Source organism: Mustela nivalis, assembly GCF_964662115.1.
Source record: "Mustela nivalis genome assembly, chromosome: 9".
NCBI classification, from domain to species: Eukaryota; Metazoa; Chordata; class Mammalia; order Carnivora; family Mustelidae; genus Mustela; species Mustela nivalis.
Genome location: NC_139028.1, coordinates 64,323,536 through 64,331,017, shown reverse-complemented (window position 1 = coordinate 64,331,017; position 7,482 = coordinate 64,323,536). Strand labels below are relative to the sequence as shown.

The window sequence follows — 7,482 nt, the reverse complement described above, 5'->3', positions numbered from 1 at the left end:
TTAAAATAGTATTTATATTCTCTCCTGTTACCATAAAACATTCTGTTCAAAGAGTTGAAAATCAATAAGCAAATGTATAAAGTCCATATCAGGTAAGAATATTTCTGTTTTATGCAGAAAGAAACTTGACCCAGATTCATTATGTAAAAAGTGAGTTTATGGACTCACTTAAAAGTCCCAGAATGGAGTTGGCTATGGGTGTGGCCTGGAGCAGGAACTCATAAAATATCATCAGATCATAAGTCCTTTCCATCGTTTGGCTCTACTTCCCGCTGTGTGTCAGTTTCAATCTCAGAGAGGCTCTCTCTGTCCTGTGATTTTCATATCACAGCCAGCAACTTCGAAGACTACATTAGTCCAGATTTACAACCAGCAAGAAAGTGAAAATCTTTGTCTCAACATTTCTAGCTACCATCCTAAGTTTCCCTGTGACTGGACATCTTAAGGAATGTGCTCCCTTTTTTTTTTTTTTTTTTTTTTAAAGAACTTATTTTAGAAAGAGAGAGAGCAAGCAGGAGAGTAGAGTGAGGGGCAGAGGGAGAAGCAGACTGCCCGCTGAGTAGGGAGCCCAATGTGGGACTCTATCCCAGGACTCTTGGGATCATGACTTGAGCAGAAGGCAGATGTCTAACCAACTGAGCCACCCAGGTGCCCCTATGTACTGCCTTTTAACCAATATTGTCACTAGGGAGTGCTTAATATTATTTGGGTTTAGCCTGGCTTATATGGTCCGTTCTTAGACTTAAAGGCAGAGCCCTCCCCAGACCAAATGGCTGACTGGAGAAGGACCCTGAGCTAGTTAGAAGATAAACATCATGTAATTCTTTATTGATTTGTAGTTTTCCTTCCTCTCTTCCAGGCAACAACTTTCCTCAGCCCCAAAGTCTATATCACCCTTCCCCTCACAAATATAGACTCTTATAAACATAAGTCTGGGAGGGAGTTTCAGGCTGCCCAACCCCAAATTATAAGTAAGCTTTGCCAGAACAGCCAGCCCCTGAGAACCTCTGAAGAAGGACCCTGAGGAGAGAATTATAGGATAGTTTTACCAGGGAAAGATTTTGAAGCAATTTTTTTTTTTTTTAAGAGAAGGAAGAAAATAGTTTTCTAGAAATAAACATGATTTTCATCACCTCCTTGAGTGTCTCCAGATTTTCAAGCACAGCAAATCTCTTGAATCCGTATTTTCTGTAGCTTCAGCTTCCTGGATCCCCCGTGCTCCCGCTCCAGCCTGTCACGGCTACAGGGCTCCCACCCTTGGGCTCCTTTCATGACCCTCCTGACTTGAGTTGCAAGTCTGCCTCTTTGTGGGTTTACTGCCTGGCCTTATTTGAGTTTATCCTCTGGAACTTTCTCATTAGGAATATGTTGGGAGATCAAAGGTCCTTTTTTCTTATTTGTCTGAAAATGTTCCTAGCCTATCCTTACACTTGACAGAAAACTTGTCAGGATATAAAATTAAAAGACCAAAAATATTTTCCATCAGAACTTTAAAGGCACTATTCTGTTGTCTTCGAGTACCTAGGATTACAGGTGACCAGGCCCCGGTGAGCTTAATTTTCAAGTCTAATTTGGAAGTCACCTCTAATTTTCATCCATCTTTGAAATCTTTTAGAATCTTCCCTTTATTCATGGAGTTTTAAAATTTCACAGTGATTTATCAAAATGTGAGTCTTTTTTTTCACTCATGTGCTTGGACTTTGGTGGATCCTTTTTATCTGGGGACTTGTGTCCTTCGGCTCAGGTCAATTCTCCTCTTAGCTCTTTCATGCTTGTCCACCCTCTTTTATCCATTTGGACTTTCTATTACATTAATGTTGTAAGTCTTTTTTCTCAAATTTCTGTCTTTATCTTACAATTCTTCGTTGACTTGCTGATCAACTATATATTTAATTCCCAAGCTCATTCTTGCTTCCTGGTTTCATAGCTGCTGTTGCTTGTTTTATTTTGGTTACTCTCTTTCACCTTGTAAGCTTTCAAGTATCTGGTAATACTAATTTATTTTTTTAAGATATTATTTATTGATCTGACAGAGAGAGAGCACAAGCAGGGGGAGGAGCCGAGGGACAAGCAGGCTTCCCACCATGCATGGAGCCTGATATGACAATCAATCCCAGGACCTGGGGATCATGTCCTGAGCTGAAGGTAGATACTTAACTGACTGAGCCACCTGGGCACCCTGATACTAATTTATTTTTAGGAAAGAGCCACAAAGACCTGACTGGGACTCTGAATATGTGCTGGGCTTCTTTACTGGAGAGCTTGACTCCAGGCTGATCCACTCATTGGCTGGCCATAGGGCAGAATTGGAAATACACGTTCTCAACAGCTGCTTGAGAGACTGATGTCTGCCTGCTGGGGTTTCTGGGTGAGGACAGGCTGAGAGAGGGTGTAAGAAGGGTACCATGTTCTATCTCTAGAACTTCAATTATATTTCCCAGCTTTCACGGCCAAGTCTTCTTTCTTTCTGTGGCCATTCCTGGGTTTCCAGGTCTCCTGGTTCTCCTGGGGCCTGATTCTACCCAATTCTGCCTCCCACCTCTCTAACACAGTGCAGGCTGCCGTTTCCTGCACCTTGCATCCCTAGGAACTACGGCTCCATCCACTTCCTTTCTCTTAGAAATACGTTGACATTTCTGTTACACTGATATCCCCCGCCTCTTGTTTTCGCTTCGCTGTGCCTTTATATCTTTCTTCAGTCATATAATGGGTTTTCAGGTGGGTAAAGACAAACTTGTGTTTTCCCTCTTGAATCAGAAGTTAATAGATGATTGGGTAAGAGCACTAAAAGCAAAAAACCAAACAACAACAAAAGGAATCCAACATTCAGTACTGCCTATCTCCTTGGAAGGAAACTGCAGATATGCTCCCCTTCAAGACAGAGAAAGCTCCCTGTGGACAAGCTGTAATGGCTACTCTGGGCATGGCTCAGCTCTGTGGGTCTCCATCTTCCCTGTTGTGGGGAAAACCATAGGGAATGGTTGAGATGAAAGGATCTTCCTGATGGGATGGATGCGTCATCCATCACACTGGCCTGAGAACGTGATGGGGGTCTGATATCTTATGGGACCCTCTCTGTACCATTCCATGGCTACCCTTCCGTTCCACTCCCACCACTCCTCAACAGTCCAGCTGACTCTGCCTCTCACTGGGCTTTTCTCCCCCAAAGATTTCCCAGCGGAAGAGGTGAATGTGTCATTAATTACCTTTTTTTTTTCTTAAGATTTAGTTATGACCTAATACTCATTTACCTCCATGATTTAATTTCACATAGGGACTTAAGTTTAATAAACTGTTACATACTTCTGACTGTATCATGTTGGACCCATACAAAATAGCTCTGGAGTCCTGATACATTCTGAGCCAAGATGTCCTTGTTATTTATATTCTGGACATTGCCTCTAGGTTAAGGAAGAGGAAAACTATCTAAAGATAAGATTCTCACATATAAGACAAAACTGGCTTCATCTTTTAAAATGCAAACCCTCAAGTTTGGATGACCACAAACATAACCTTATAAAATATTCTTACCCTCGCAAAGTGGATATTTGTCACAGAGAGTGCCGCCTATCTACCACATTACCTGTCACATTGTGGGTGCTTGATAGACGTTTGCTGGGTCAATGAGTATTGGGCCAGAACTGTTTAAGTACCTTTTGATTGGGTCATGATCCATTCTAGAGACCAGAACGGCACTCATTGCGTAGGTAGCATTAGCTACAGTAAGCTGTGGGGAGACAGGCACTGAAGAGGCTGAAGATTAAGGGAAACTTGTAGTTGAATGTTTGGAAAAGGGGAAGGAGCAATCATTAGCGTTTAACTACTTTTCAGTTCCAGCTGAAGCGGATTCTGGTTCTGAATTCATTTAAAAGGTACAGGATGTTTAGAGAACATTATTTTTAACAGTGGAAAACCAGAAACAGAATGAATGTCTGACACTAAAAGAACACAGTTATTGGATAGAATAATAATGTTGTCTTTTTAAAAATAGGCTCTATTTTTTAGAACAGTTTTAGATTTTCAGAAGAATCGAGAAGATAGTATAAGGAATTCCCACATACCCCACACCCAGTTTCCCACATGATTGCGATCTTACAGCAGTGTGGTCTATTTGTTACAATTAGCAAATCGATATGGATACCTTACCATTAACCAAAGTCCTTGATTTATTTAGATTTCCTTAGGCTTTTGCCTGATGTCCTCCTTCTGTTCCCAAATCCCATCCACAATACATCATGTTTAGTTGTCGTGTTTCTTTAGCCTTCCTTCGACTGTAACAGAAGCTATGATGTAGGCTTTTAAAATGATAAATTTACATGGGGCGCCTGGGTGGCTCAGTGGGTTAAGCCGCTGCCTTCAGCTCAGGTCATGATCTCAGGGTCCTGGGATCGAGTCCCGCGTCGGGCTCTCTGCTCAGCAGGGAGCCTGCTTCCCTCTCTCTCTCTCTGCCTGCCTCTCTGTCTACTTGTGATTTCTCTCTGTCAAATAAATAATAAAATCTTTAAAAAAAAATCTCATTATGACAGCTCTGTCATTTAAAATGATGAATTTACAAAAAAAAAAATGTGAATGCATTTACATAAGGGAATAGATACCAAAAAGAAACACAAGGAAACAAAAATACTGGGTTGAGGGATCAAGGTCATGGTCGAAATGTACATATTCATATTATTTTCTTTTTAAAATCAAGTTCTAGTTAACGTCGGTTCAATTATAAATTCTCAACTCCTCACCTTTACCTCTCCCCATCACATTTTTATAGTTTTTGACTCACAGGTAAATAGCCTACAGATGTCAGCTTCAGTCGGCTGATGGGGACACACGAACAGGTCCCCGAGTCTCCCTTGAGGTTAGGCTAGATGCCCTGAACTGTGAGCAGAATGACATTTCTTCTGAAATCTTCATCTCTTCCTCCCCCCATCACTTTGAGACTGAGATAAAGTAGGTATTTGAACCTCACGCTTAGGAAAGCTTCTCAGTTTCTGAGGCTAGATGTCTAATTCTTTAATACGTTGAAAGGACAGATTCCTTACTCTGGTTAGGGAATAAACACCATGTGGAGTTTTTTTTTCTCTATTTTTTCTTTTTTCTCTCCCCCAGGCACCTTCCTTTTCCTCTTTCTTCAGCAACAAAGCACTACTCCCTGCCATGTAGAACTAACTCATGCACCTCATATGTCCAGACTCTGCTTACACTCTGCTGGGAGACCGCCACGCAGAAGTGCAGAAAAGACGCAGAGTATTGAGAAGAGCGGAGCAGACTTTTTGGAACTTAAAGCACTTTGAAACCATTTTGCAGAAGTGGAGGATCTTGGGGGGAACAGAGTGGTCAGAAACTCACCAGCTTCTTTCCTCTTCTTCCTGGGAACACAACTGGAGTCCACTGTCCGGCCTCCCACCCAGGTGGGCGTGGTCCCAGGCCTGAGTTCAAGCCGCAGAACTGGGGCAGAAGTGGTGTATGCCACCTCAAGGCCTGGCCTGTAAATATAAGATCTTCTCAAGTGAGGAATGTTGGTGAAACAGAAATGATCATGTTCACCCAGCCAACCCTGTAGCTGCTCAGCATACATACCTGTCTTCTCAGACAGACAATCCCAAACGCCCCATGAACATAATCCACAGACCGCCTCAAAATCACTAGTCACATGCAGCTTCTGCCTCCAGATCCGAGGCCAGGATCTCTGGCTACAACCTGTATTGGGTCTGGATACTGTTTCTCACAATCCATCATCTCTGAGTGAAGTGATGAAGGCTCCCCGCTTCCACCCAGCGGTGTTGAAAATTTCAAGTCTGTCACTAGCAACACTTCATTTCTGTATTATCAGGCCTCTCGGGTGACAGAAATCCAAGGTGTTTGGCAAAGTGAGATGAACCTGAAGCCAAAAGAGAATTAACTTGGTCTCTGCAGGATGTGGCATCTATAGCATTTAGATTCGGCATCTGTGGGGCAGTGACAGTGGGCTGAGGTTGGAGGACAGGAGAAGGCTGATTCTGGAGAGAAATAGAGAGGCCTCGCACCTGCAGAATTTACACGGACAGCTTTCAAATCCCGCAAACTGCCCCCCTCTGCCCCCATCTGCCTACTCTTCCCTCTTGGGTTCTCTGAAACATGTTTGTATTTTTATAATAATTCATCCTCCCTTTCTGCCTCCCAATTTTTTTTTGGCTTAATTAATTTGGAATTGGTTTTCAGAGCTTGTCACTAAAGAATCCTCACAAACACGATGAAGCAATGTTTAGAAAAGTCAAAGGAAGGAGGCATCTGCTAATGATGGGTAGGTTTTATTTACTTCTTCCCCTCAAAAGAGTGGATTCCAAACCAAAACATTGTAAATTCTTTTTTTTTTTTTTAATATTTTATTTATTTATTTATTTGACAGAGAGAGATCACAAGTAGGCAGAGAGGCAGGTAGAGAGAGAAGGAAGCAGGCTCCCTGCTGAGCAGAGATCATGACCTGAGCCGAAGGCAGAGGCTTAACCCACTGAGCCACCCAGGCACCCTGTAAATTCTTTTTTTTTTAAAGATTTTATTTATTTATTTGACATACAGAGAACACAAGTAGGGAGAGAGGCAGGCAGAGAAGGGTAAGCAGGCTCCCTGCCAAGCAGAGTTCGATATGGGACTCGATATTAGGACCCTGAGACCATGGCTGGAGCCGAAGGCAGAGGCTTAATCCTCTGAGCCACCCAGGCGCCCCAAACATTGCAAATTCTTTAATGAGTCCCAGTTTTCTTTTCTATGAGGCTATGATAATCACCTTTTAGAAATTCCCCTGTGGAGATTTACGGGGGAGTAACATCTTTAATTAACTGAACGTTCATTAAGTTTAGAGATCCCTGCGAGAAAGAAAATCTTTGCTAACCCCTGAATCAGAGTTCTAGGTTTAAAATCCTCACCATCATTCACTCATAACCTCTTCATTCTTGCCTCAAAGGGCTGTGCTTTTGGAATATTACCTTGGTAGCAGATATAGAATGTCTATCGACAAGGTGACATCTGGAGGCTAAGAAACAAATGAGGAAGCAACCGCAATAGTGAAAGGGAAAAATTTCTCCCCAAATCATGGCAAAGTAAGTAAAAGAGGGAATGGGTTCAGGAGATGCGCAGATGGAATTTAACAACTGAGTAGGTGTGAGATACAAAGGGAGGTCTGAGTCAATGAGAACGCAAGGCTCCATCTGCAGCATTTCCATTGTGTTCGTTTAATTAAAATTGCATTCCATTACCTTTTACCCTTCATATTGGCAAAAATTAGAAAGCTAATTAATGCTAAATGGTGTTGGGGATAAAGGAATATAGGGACCCAGATATTCTGCCATTGGCAGGACAGGCTGGTGCAGTCTTTCTGGATCCCAATCTGGCAGTACTAAGTGAAACTAAGATGTGCCTATATCCAATCGTAAAAAAAAAAAAAAAAAAAAGAGTAAGTGAGCCAGCACCTGGCTGGCTCAGTCAGGGGAGCATACAACTCTTGATCTTGTG

At 42.4% G+C, this 7,482-nt stretch overlaps 1 long non-coding RNA gene across 1 annotated transcript; it reads right to left on the bottom strand.

Moving 5' to 3' along the window:
- Nucleotides 1-4,178: 4,178 nt before the first annotated feature.
- On the bottom strand, nucleotides 4,179-5,866 carry LOC309840473. Its single transcript, XR_014298617.1, has 3 exons — nucleotides 5,572-5,866; nucleotides 5,341-5,477; nucleotides 4,179-4,295 (listed from the first exon to the last, which is right to left on the bottom strand). It is a non-coding gene; the product is annotated as an uncharacterized lncRNA (long non-coding RNA).
- Between the last annotated feature and the right edge of the window lie 1,616 nt (nucleotides 5,867-7,482).